General features: G+C 38.2%; 1 long non-coding RNA gene across 6 annotated transcripts in view; it reads left to right on the top strand.

Annotated features, from left to right (window-relative positions):
• Positions 1-13,118, top strand: part of LOC147363451 (uncharacterized) — a 223,124-nt gene that overhangs the window by 36,237 nt on the left and 173,769 nt on the right. The window contains exon 3 of one of the 6 annotated variants that reach the window (XR_015137132.1): positions 7,238-8,547. The exons of the other annotated variants lie outside the window; for them this stretch is intronic. This is a non-coding gene — a long non-coding RNA (uncharacterized LOC147363451). Of the gene's footprint in view, positions 1-7,237; positions 8,548-13,118 lie in introns of those variants that run through there. 6 annotated transcript variants of the gene reach the window in all.

Below are 13,118 nucleotides of genomic sequence, written 5' to 3'. Positions count from 1 at the left end.
TATCCCATTTCTCAGAACAATCATGAGTTCATCTTAAAATTCTATCACTAGCCTGTGTAAGTAGAAAGAGGGAGAAGAAAAAATTTAAATAACTGTTCAAAGCTTTTAGAAGCTTTGCCTACCAGTAAAGGTAATGATCCCTGTAATTAAATTAGCAAATACAGAACTTGTAGTTGATTGAGATCCCAGGTGTAGAGTTTAGGTCACTTAGTTCACTTAAGTCACTTTGAATTTGAGATCCCAGCGAGATAGGCTCTTTAGTGGTCAGTTGTAGTTTCAATCTGGAATTTAGGAGGTAGGCCATGGATATTTGTGAATCATTAGTATTTTAAATTTTTGTAATGAATGAGTTCACCTAAAGAGAGAAGTTTAATAAGAATTTCAAACTGGTTGTAATTTAGAAGAACTGTTTCATTTCCAGTGTAAACTTAGAGAGAAAAGAAGGCAAAAGAAACAGATGATACTAAACTATTGAGCACTATTAAGAATCTCAGTTTATTCATAGTCTACAAGCTCCCTGAGAACAAGAATACCTTGAGTTGATAAAGCGAACAAAATATAAAATTAGAGATGTTTAGTAGATCAGTGGTCCACAAGACTGAAGGTCTAAGGACTCATCAATAAGTTCTTAAAGCAGTGGTTCTCAACTAAGGGTAACTTCATCCCCCCAAGTAGGATTGCCAAATAAAATACAGAACATCTAATTAAATTTGAGTATCAATTAAGCAATAAGTAATTTTAAAGCATAAGTACACCCCATGAAATATGTGTGACATATTTATATTAAAAATAATTGTTTATATGAAATTAAAATTCAGCTGGGTTTCTGGTGTGCTTATTTACTAAACGTGACAGCACTACACCAGAGGGCATCTGGCAATTTTGGTCACCGTGAGAAGGGATTCCAATGGCATTTAACAGGTAGAGGCCAAGAATACCGCTAAACATTCCACGATCCACAACCCCCACAACCACAGGTAAAAGATAACCTCAAAATATAAAGAGTGCTGAGATTGAGAAGCCTTTTTTAAACTTTCATCTTTATGTCAATATTCATTATATCCATTTTTATATTTTGCCCTAACCAACATTCTAGGATGATGAAGATGTTGTTCAGTCGTTAAGTCATGTCTCATTCTTTGCAACCCTGTGGACTGCAGCATGGGTCCTTCACTATATCCGTATCTGAGGTTGTTGATATTTCTTCTGGCAATCTTGATTCCAGCTTGTGATTCATCCAGCCCAGTATTCTGCATGATGTACTCTGCATAGAAGTTAAGTAAGCAGGGTGACAATACACAGCCTTGATATACTCTTTTCCCAATTTTGAATCAGTCAGTTGTTCCATGTCTGTTTCTGTTGCATCTTGACCTGCATACAGTTTCTTAGGAAGAAAGTAAGGCGGTCTGTTATTCCCATCCTTTAAGAATTTTCCATGATTTGTTGTGATCCATACAATCAAAGGCTTTAGTGTAGTCAATGAAGCAGAAGTAGAAAATTTTATGGAATTCCCTTGCTTTCTCTATGATCCAGTGAATGTTGGCAATTTGATCTCTGGTTCCTCGGCCTTTTCTAAACCCAGTTTGTACATCTGGAAGTTCTCGGTTCACATACTGCTGAAGCCTAGCTTAAAGGATTTTGAGCATAACCTTACTAGCATGTGAAATGAGTGCAATTGTCTGGTAGTTGAACTTTGGCACTGCTCCTCTAGTATTGTTGTTGTTGTTCAGTCACTAAGTTGTGTTCAACTCTTTGCAACCTCTTGGACTGCAGCACACCAGGCTTTCCTGTCCTTCCCTAATTCCTGGAGTGTGCTGAAACCCATGTCCATTGCATGAATGATGCCATCCAACTGTCTCATCCTCTGTCACCCCCTTCTCTTCCTGCCCTCAATCTTTCCCAGCATCAGGGTCCTTTCCAGTGAATTGGCTGTATGCATAAGGTGACCAAAGTATCAGAGCTTCAGCATCAGTCCTTCCAGTGAATATTCAGGGTTTAATCTCCTTGCAGTCCAAGGGACTCTCAGGAGTCTTCTCCAGCACTGCTGTTTGAAAGCATCAATTCTTTGGTGCTCAGCCTTCTTTATGGTCCAGCTCTCACATCCATACATGACTATTGGAAAAACCATAGGTTTGACTATACAGATATTTGCTGTCAAAGTAATGTCTGCTTTTTAATACACTGTCTAGGTTTATCATAGCTTTTATTCCAAGGAGCAAGTGTCTTAATTTCATGGCTGCATGATTTGGAAGCCCAAGAAAATAAAGTCTGTTACTGTTTGCATTTTTTTCCCCATCTGTTTGCCATGAAATGATTGGGCTGGGTGCTATGATCTTAGTTTTTTGAATGTTGAGCTTTAAGTCAGCTTTTCCACTCTCCGCCTTGACATTTATTAAGAGGCTCTTTGGTTCCTTTTCACTTTCTGCCATTAGGATGGCATCATCTGCATATCTGAGGTTATTGATATTTCTCCTGGCAATCTTGATTCCAGCTTGTGATTCATCCATCCTGGAATTCTGCATGATGTGCTTTGCATACAAGTTATATAAGCAGGGTGACAATGTACAGCCTTGATGTACTCTTTTCCCATTTTCTTCTATATATACCTTACAGAATCTGATTCTCCTTGGTAAGCTATACCTATCAGAGTTGCAATAAAATACTTGTTCAAGGACCATTTCAGCCACCAGATTAGAATCTGGTCAGTTATGTAACCATAGTTTTTAATTCTGTACTATGCCACAAAATAGAGGTGCAATAAATATTTATTGAATATTTAAGCTTTAAGCTAACCTTGAGTAATGAGAGTGAATGAGAATGAGACAAATACAGTGAACTTAGGTGCAAAAATTCCTATAATATGTAGAGCAATGTTTTGGAAGAGGTCAAGTAATGATATTAATAGAAAGAATGATAATAGAATTTAATATTTCAATATTAGGAGCTCCAACATCCTGGAAAGAAAATTGCTATTAGAAAATTTATAAAGTCAGTCACAAATATAATAAAAAAAATTTAGCTAGATCATGTTAATTCTAGTTAATGGAAAAGAGTTGTAATGCCTCAGACTGACTTTCTATCTTCAAAATACATTATGGAAAATGCAAAAGCTAGAGACTATTTTTAAAAAATGAATTTGTTGAGTCAATGACTGAAAGACCAAGCACCCCAAAATGTTACTTTAAATAGCACATTTCACACTGAATTTTATAGCAACTATCTATTCCTTACATGTTTTGTTACTCTAAATATAATTCTTTTCCAAAACTCTGAGTTGATTTTGAAGCTTCTATTTATTGCTGAGAGGATCATTTCTCAGATGTTTGTAGGGATGTACTGGTTTATCTCATTACCAGAAGGCACCATTAAAAGAGAAATTTTAATCATTCTGCCATAAGGATATCTATTTTTCTAATTTTGCATAATGAATAAATCAATCACTTAAATATCACTCATTAAATAACCAGAAGGTTCTGTCTCTGTAGCATTAGCATACATATTAATTCAGATGGATGAATACTGTTAAGAAATATTTATTGTGTACTATAGGCTCTGTTTTGGAGAGGAATGAAGAGGGATAAAATTATAAGCAAATAAATATATATAGTCTTTACCTTTGTGAAGTTGCTATCAAGCATAGGTGCCATTTATTAGATATTATTATGAAATAATGTAGTTAAATGTATAAATATTATGAACATATTTTGAATATGCCTGATGACACACATGCTGTGATAGTTATCTATGCAGCAGGATAAATTACTCCAAAATGTATCAACTTAAAACACACATATTTATTATCTTACAGTGAAAGCTTCAGGCTTCCCAGGTGGCACAGTGGTAAATCCCCTGGAGTAGGAAATGGCTACCCACTCCAGTATTCTTGCCTGGAAAATTCCATGGACAGAGGAGCCTGCTGGGCTAGAGTCCATGAAGTCGCGAAGAGTCACACGTGCAATTGAGTGACTGAGCACACACACAGTGAAATCTGAGATTGGCCCAGCTGGTTGGCACTGGCTCAGGGTGTCTCACGAGACTGCAGACTTATGCTGACTAGGGAGGTTGTTAGGGAAGTTCTGGAACTGAAGGATCTACTTTAAAGAAGATTTACTCGCGTGGTTTATGGCAAGAGGGCTCAGTTCCTTACCACATTGGCTTCTCCATAAGGCTGCTTGAATATTCTCATGGTATGGCTTCTGGCTTTGCTTAGAATGAATGATCCAAAAGAAAGAGCAGTAAGCGAAGCCACAATACCTTTTTATGACCTAGTCTCATAACTTGCTCATTACTCATAATGTCATTTCCACCACATTCTATTTGTGAGAAATGAGTCACTAAGTACAGCCCACACTCAAGGGGGAAGAAGTATAATTAGGCTCCACCTTTTGAAGAGTATTGCATAATTTGTAGATATAATTTAATATCCTATATCTTTTCTAATATGGGGTATGAAAATAAAAAAGAACTTTGCTGTCATCGTGACCTTATGCTGAGAACTGAAGAATGAACAGGTTTAGCACCAGATAGTAAGTGAAGGGTGGAAGACCAGAACAGTGACAGACACAGGGAACATACATGAATGTCCTAAAGCAAAAGAGAACACATGAAAGAAAATGAAAGAGGGCTGGTGTAGCTATAGAGACAATAGTGGAAGGGGACTTACGAGTTGAGACTAGGAGGGGTAAAGAGACAAACTAGGCTATACAGAGCCTGTAGCTCAGGTTATAAATTTTATTCTGCATCTTCAGCCAATGGGAAGCCATTGAAGGGTTTCAAGAAGAAGAGGGACATGATTAAGGCAACATTTTGCAAACAGTAGTACTCTGTCTGTTTTGTGGAGAGTGGACTGAATGGGAACAAGAAGGCATGTAGGGAAAGGAGTTAAAAGGTTGTTGCCAGAGCTTTAAAACTTGAACCTGGTGATGGCAGCTGATGTAGAAAGAGGAGGACATATTTTAAATATATTTATAAGTAAGCTAGATAAGACTTAATATCTCACTGAGTTAGTAGGAAAGCAAGAGGAGGTAGCTGATTCCTAAGTCTCTAGCTTAGGCAATGGGTGGTGATTATACCATTTACTAAGAAAGGAAACAGTTGAATAGATTTGGGGGCAGAGAGAAAACCACAATGAGATAGTTGTGAGCTAGTGGAGTTGCTAGGAGATCCAAGAAAATGATGGATGTAACTTTCTCAAATCACAGAGTTAGTTTTTTATCGGCAGAACTCATATCCTTTGACGTTTAGACTCAAGTCATATCCACCACATTATGATTCCCTCTCTATGATTATTTTCCTGTTTTATTTCTATGGATGTAGAGAAAGAGAGTGAGAATGTAGTTTCCTCTACTAAATTCTTTATAAGAATATTGACCCATCTTTGTATATAAAGGATAGCTTTTTGATATATGTGACTGATTAAGGCAAAAGAAAGAAAAATAAGACTCAAAATAAGACTCAATATAGCACTATCTTGGCTTCCCTGGTGGCTCAGCTGTAAAAAATCTGCCTGAAATGCAGAAGTCTCAGGAGACACAGGTTCGATCCCTGGGTCAAGAAGATTCCCTGGAGGCAGGCATGGCAACCCACTCCAAGTATTCTTGTCTGGAGAGTCCCATGGACAGAAAAGGCTGGTGGGCTACAGTCCAGATGGTTACCAAGAATCGGATGTGACTGAAGTGACTTAACACACATACTATATTGGTGCTGTGGGCTGATGCTTGAGTGTCACTTAATTGGGTTTTATCATGCATGAAAAGTAGATCAGAAAGACACACTTTTTGGTGGACTTCTGAACATGTTCATATGAGAATAAATTATGATCTGTCAGTGTTGTTGAATGAGAAGTACTACCTGTGGTCCACAGGGTAGAATGGCATTTGTGATTCATACTGCCTTTATGGCTATCAGTTTAGGACAAATGTATTAATAATTAATCAGGAGCTTGAAAGTCAGAAGGAAGAATTTAGATTTGTTAACTTGTGGTGTAAATGAATTAGGGAGATTAATGGGGAGAGTGTTCAAGATGCTTTTCTGCAGGGAGAAAATAGACTTGGGGAAGTTCTCTGTGACTCTCATCTATAGTGTAGGAGCTTAGTTGGAAGTGGGTTTTGTTAGACTCATGTTAAATTCTGGCTAGTTATGAAAGGCAGTCCTGACTATTAGGTGAGATCATTTTAGGAATCATATAAACCCTGAACTGAGAGTTGACTGTGCAGCTTGTCATTTGAGCAGCCTTTAATGAACTAACCAATTTCTCTGAACTTCACTTTTTTCTTTTCTAATCTAGGAAAAATTACCTCTCTGGTGCCTCTGCTGTTGTGTGGTCTGCATTTCGTGCCTTCTTCAGGCTCTTTCTCTCCTCCTGCTCCACTGTTGTGATACTGTGGATATGCTGATGCTCCTAGGAGGGCTCAGAAATACTTGATTGAACTGCACATGTTAACTCTTGCAGGTGCTGCATATGGGACATCGTCCCTGACTAGGGGATCAAGCAGATTATAAACTGGCACGTGGCTATTTAGGAATCAGCCAGTTAACAAACGATCTAAAGAAAGGCTGGAAGACACAACCCCAGTGTAAGTGGACAGGAAGCTTGAAAGGCCTGATTACAGGGAGTGCAGGGATTTCCCTGAACACTAGAAGCACTGTGAATCCATGTGTTCAATATCTGTCTACAATCCAGAAGACATATCACTTAAAGAGTCATAGTGTCAACCAGTCAGAAAGTTTGATTGCTCAGGCTGGTTGTGGGATGACTCAATCAACACAATGTCATTATCAGAGTGGCTTGCAGGCCATGTTCTAGAGTAAGACCACCTGGGTTCAGATACCACTGTGGACACACAGAACCTGCATGTAATTGGGAAATGACTCGCACCCCCTTTGTCTTAGTTTTCTTGTCTGTAAATATGGATAATTGTAGTATGTTTTCAAAGGGGTCTTCTGAGGGTCAAATTAAATGACATATGTCTTAGCCTGGTAGTTGGCTGAACAAATGATCACTGAATGCATATGTATTGTGATTATTATATCTTCAAGAACATGTGGATGCCTACACTAATATACCAGCATGTTGCACAGTAAATATTCTCTTACATTAGCATCCTCTTTGAGGCAGAGCATACTTCCTTACTTCATTGAATTTAGTTTGGCTGTGTTGCTTTGATTATAGTTATCCAAATGGCATGATTGAACAGTTTCAATGTGCCTGTAAGCATCAGTGTGGCTCTTTTTCCAGATTTCCCTTAAGAAGAGCATACTGCAGGTAGCGCTTATTCAAGGACCCTATGCTGCTGCTGTCTCTTCAGTCGTGTCCGACTCTGTGCAACCCCATAGACAGCAGCCCACCAGGCTCCCCTGTCCCTGGGATTCTCCAAGCAAGAACACTGGAGTGGGTTGCCATTGACCCTGTGGAGATGTATAAAATGGATTTGAACCCAAACCCTAAACTTAGACTAAGTCCGACCTGTTCATAGCCTAGATCATAGCTGCCCACACTCTGAATGGAGGTGGGGGGGTGGGGTGGGGAGGGAATGCTTGTATTTTACACCACTGAGATTTTAGGAGTTTCTTTATGCAGTATTATTATAGCAATACCTGACTTGTCTTTTGTACCACAGTGATTCGTCATTAGTGCAAGCATCAGGTGTACACTGCCCAGTTACCTAAACAGCCTGGATCAGAGCCACAAGCCAAGGCCAGACTAGATGAGCCAAATTAATTGTTATCTGAGTTTAAGGGTATTTTTCATTGTGACAATAGGTAACTGACACACTTATTTTTGTGCCAAACATAGGAAAGAAAAGAAGTCAGTTTTGCTGCAGTGTTTGCATGCTAGTGAATATTTATAAACAGTCCTAGATGCAGGCCAAATGCTCTTACTCCTGACCATAATGTTTTACACAAAATGGTAGAGTTCATTTTTCCGCATCTTCCACCATATTATGAAGCTCAAATGTAACCTCCTAAGCCTGTGAAAATTTAACCCTAAAATCTATTACAAAAATTTAACCCTAAAATCTACTACAGAATCTCTCCCTTAAAGAATATGAACTATAGCACAGACAACTTTTTGGTTAGAATATTTGGATATCTGCCTGCCTGAGGGTAGAGGCATAGGCCAGAAAACTGAAGTTGCTCTGCTGTTATAGTTTTATTATTTTATTGAATCTTAGCCAATTTGAATTTCAAGGAAGCTAGGCACTTTCTAAATAGTTTATGAAATTAAAGGCTCTATTGTTTTTTTCTCCTTTTCATCCTGGTCTAAGCAAATGAGGTCAGCAACTTAGATGGCTTTGTTCTTAGGAGTTTGAAAATGAACAGCTTGATGAGACAGCTAGTGCTAGGCACACAGTCTTATAGCAACTGTACACTTTTAGGTTCTAATCAATCAGCTATACCTGAATGATAAGTTGGTACACAAACACATTTGTCCTTATTTGGTTCTTTGGTTCTACTTTATTTACAACTCTTTTTTGTTGTTAAAGAAATACAAAAACTCAAGCTGAAAATCAATGAGTCATGATTTTTATATTTGCACTTGCAGTTATAATCTAGAACCTCTTTTTCTAAATACTGTTTTTGGAAGTGCTAACCTTTTCTCTACTGTTTGAATATATAAAATATAGTTAATATGCAGAGAAAAATTAATATAGAAGATCCCTTTAGAAATTTTAAAGATGAATTTTTAATAGTTAAAGATTATGTGAATACATAATGAATTTCAAATGAATAATTGTCTTTAAAATCTCTAAGATTTTAGGTATTTTGAATCTCTGAAAAACTTAGATTTCCTACAATATTGAACTTGAAAAGGTTTTTGCAAATTCAGATGTCTCTAATTACCATGAAGACAAGTACAAGTACTAAGGTTAATTCATAAATCTTAGTAAAGATAAGTGAGAATGGGAGAATTACAGTGTGTCTCAACTAAAAGAATTCTCATTCAAAATTTTAAAACTGATGTGCAAGGAATTTTGGTTTCCTAAGCTATAGAAAGCCACAAAGGGTGTTGGTCCCATCTCAAAAATGAGTAAAAGCCTAGTAAACTTTCATCCAAGTCATTACTTGGAAACCATCATCAGAGAACTGAGATTGCAAAGCAGCCTCGAAGTGAATTCCAAAGTGGGCCAAGCCTCTCTAAAGTGATGTGGACACTGCAGCACAGACCAGTGGAACACAGGAAAAAGAGGCTCTGTCCAGAATCAGTTAAATTTTGAGAAAACCCCAAAGGCCAATCATGGACTAAAACAGCTGGGGACCACAGAAGCTAGGGCTTCCAGGTGGCACGACTGATAAATAATTTGTCTGCCAATGAAGAGACTCAAGAGACATGGGTTTGATCCTTGGGTCAAGAACATCCCTTGGAGTAGGAAATGGCACCCCACTCCAGAATTCTTGCCTGGAAAATTCCATGGACAGAGGAGCCTAGTGGGCTACAGTCCATGGGTCCACAGAGAGTAGAAGACCACTGAGCACACACACAAGTGTGAGTGCGCGTACACACACACACACACACACACACACAAACAAGGGGAGCTCACACTCACTTGTAAGCTTTTTCCCATAAGCCGTTGTCAGGAACTAGGTGGGACCTCAGGTCTCAAGTTGGAGGAAGAAAGGACTGAGCAGAAGACTAGTGAGGGCCTCCGTTCAGTGGTGCAGGTGATGGTTGCTGAGATTGGCACAAAGACAAGCCTACTTTTTCAAGCTCTTATCTCTTAAGGAAAAGAAGTTGCTATAAGAGTAGGAATGAATCCTCTTTTCCTCTTTTCAAAATTGGCAATGAGCTATACAAGATAGATACAAAGCTTCCCAGATGCATTTTAAGATTAGAAAAATATGTTTTTACCACTGGATGGAGGAGCAAGAAACTTCCTTGAGCCTAAGAGCCTATAAAGACACCATATAAAGGTTAAGTACTACTTGCGGTGGGCAGGAAACTCACACCTAAGACCCATCACAGGAAGATGGAGAAAGGCTCCCCACTAAGACTTAAGCATATGGGCAACCCTTGGACTTAGGTGGAACTAGAACAACAAAAAACCTATACTCACAACATGAGCCTAAGACAAAGTAGAAGTAACAGCAGACTCTGGGGAAAGAAAAAGTGCAGGAAGAGTTCTCCTGGGCTGCAAGAAAGGGGATAATTGAACAGGGAGAAAAACTTCCAACAACTGAGCCTCAGCTCTAAGCACAGAGCATAGCAGTCAATGCTAGAGGAATTTGAGATCTGTGGTGCACTGCTGAAAACCATATTAACAAGAAAACCAAATGTCCTTCTTGACTAGATTGACTCAATCCTGCGCACTGATGGCCCGACAAAAAGACATGTCCATTTCCAGGTATAAACAGAGTTTACCTCAGTCCCTCCTGTTTTACGCAGTTCAGTTCAGTTCAGTCACTCAGTCCTGTCCAACTCTGCAACCCCATGAATTGCAGCATGCCAGTCTTCCCTGTCCATCACCAACTCCCGGAGTTCACTCAGACTCACATCCATCGAGTCAGTGATGCCATCCAGCCATCTCATCCTCTGTCGTCCCCTTCTCCTCCTGCCCCCAATCCCTCCCAGAATCAGAGTCTTTTCCAATGAGTCAACTCTTCGCATGAGGTGGCCAAAGTACTGGAGTTTCAGCTTTAACATCAGTCCTTCCAAAGAAATCCCAGGGCTGATCTCCTTCAGAATGGACTGGTTGGATCTCCTTGCAGTCCAAGGGACCCTCAAGAGTCTTCTCCAACACCACAGTTCAAAAGCATCAATTTTTTGGTGCTCAGCTTTCTCACAGTCCAACTCTCACATCCATACATGACCACTGGAAAAACCATAGCCTTGACTAGATGGACCTTTGTTGGCAAAGTAATGTCTCTGCTTTTGAATATGCTATCTAGGTTGGTCATAACTTTTCTTCCAAGGAGCAAGTGTTTTTTAATTTCATGGCTGCAGTCACCATCTGCATTGATTTTGGAGCCCAGAAAGATTAAGTATGTCACTGTTTCCATTGTTTCCCCATCTATTTCCCATGAAGTGATGGGACTGGATGCCATGATCTTCGTTTTCTGAATGTTGAGTTTTAAGCACCATTTTCACTCTCCTCTTTCACTTTCATCAAGAGACTCTTTACTTCTTCTTTTCTTTCTTCCATTAGGGTGGTATCATCCACATATTGAGGTTATTGATATTTCTCCAGGCAATCTTGATTCCATCTTGTGCTTCATCCAGCCCAGCATTTTGCATGATCTATTCTGCATACAAGTTAAATAAGCACAGTGATGGTATACAGCCTTGACGTACTCCTTTCCCAGTTTGGAACCAGTGTGTTGTTCCATGTCCACTTCTAATTGTTGCTTCCTGACCTGCATACAGATTTCTCAGGAAGCAGGTCAGGTGGTCTGGTACTCCCATCTCTTGAAAAAATTTCCAGTTTGTTGTGATCCACACAAAGGCTTTGGCATAGTCAATAAAGCAAAAGTAGGTGTTTTTCTGGAGCTCTCTTGCTTTTATGATGATCCAACGGATGTTGGCAATTTGATCTCTGGTTCCTCTGCCTTTTCTAAATCCAGTTTGAACATCTGGAAATTCATGGTTCATGTACTGTTGAAGCCTGGCTTGGGGAATTTTGTGCTTTACTTTGCTAGCATGTGAGATGAGTGCAATTGTACAGTAGTTTGAACATTCTTTGGCATTGCCTTTCTTTGCAATTGGAATGATACTTGACTGTTTCCAGTCCTGTGGCCACTGCTGAGTTTTCCAAGTTTGCTGGCATACTGAGTGCTGCACTTCCACAGCACCATCTTTTAGGATTTGAAATAGCCCCTTGTACCAATGTGTTTATTACCTTCATCTCACCCAGGATCCCCTAGTCAATATCCTAGTCAGAACCATCTCTCTCAATATATAATATATATTTTACATCTCGTCCTTATTTCTTCTAGACCTTCAGATATGGCATGAAAACAATTTGCAATCATATATATTGTAGAGTATTATGTTATTAAGAAATATGAAAAATCTTATTTTTGTTAGATCTGTTAAATTTTTAAATGACAGTGATCATAGTGTCAAGGTATTTTTTTGGGAAGAGTGTTCAGAGAGGCTTTCTGCTTGAGATCTTAACAGCATATCATATAAGAAAAAAATAAGTATGTCAAAAACCATGACTTATTCTAATAGACATGTGAATACACCTTTACATAGACATATCTTGCAGCCTTATTGCCCCCTGGTTGAATGCAGTGAGGCAAGATACCACATTTCACAGAAATCTCCATGACTTTCCAGTTTAAATTTACATTTTCATCAAGAGATATAGTTGATCTTAATGAAACCATATTTTTTATTTGGAATGAAAACATTTTTTGCAATTACTTAAGGTTTAAATAAGGTATACTTTTTACATTGACTCAATCAAAACTTGCATCTTTAAGCATGTCTCCTTTTTAGAAGACACAAAATCTGAGATGTAGACAGAAAAAATGATTGTATCAGCAGGAAGCCTTTGAACTATTTAATGAAAATCACAGGTTGCTGTTTTCAGAAACCTGCAAGAAATCCTTCAGTTTCTCTCTTCTTTTGCTCTTATTACTGCTGTGTAATTGTCAGAGAGAAAAATCCTCAATGATTATTTATCACATTTCTGAGCACTTAGAAGAAACATAAAAACTTTTAAATATTCAGGAAATAGGTTAAATAGTTAGTGATACTAACTGCAAGGAATCCAGTGTCTTTTCATGAATCTCTTGAGAATTATCACTTTTTAGCAACACTTTAAGACAAATTTCTATTTTGAAAACATGGAAAATATATACTTTTTTGGTCTCATATATTGTGTCTATGTTGAATGTCTTTTCCCCTCTTAGCTGTGATAATTTAACCAAAATAGTAATTTTCAAAAAGAAACATAAATGGTCTGATTTGATGAGATAACCATTTTAATTCACACATATTCCTTTCTAGTTAAGTATATTATTTTGCAGTTTTTTACTTAATATTCTGTGAATTCTCCATTCCTCCTTGGTCATTATAATTTTTACTCTATTTATTTTGCATTTACATTTTTCACTCTATAGGTAACCATAAATATTTTGGAATTTGTTTTAAAAAGTTATTGAATTGTAATGTG

This window comes from Bos grunniens, chromosome 11 (genome assembly GCF_055505025.1).
Source record: "Bos grunniens cultivar Pamir isolate PY7600 chromosome 11, Bosgru_T2T1.0, whole genome shotgun sequence".
NCBI lineage: Eukaryota > Metazoa > Chordata > Mammalia > Artiodactyla > Bovidae > Bos > Bos grunniens.
Note: the sequence above shows the minus strand (reverse complement) of the source record. Positions and strands in the feature narration are given on the sequence as shown.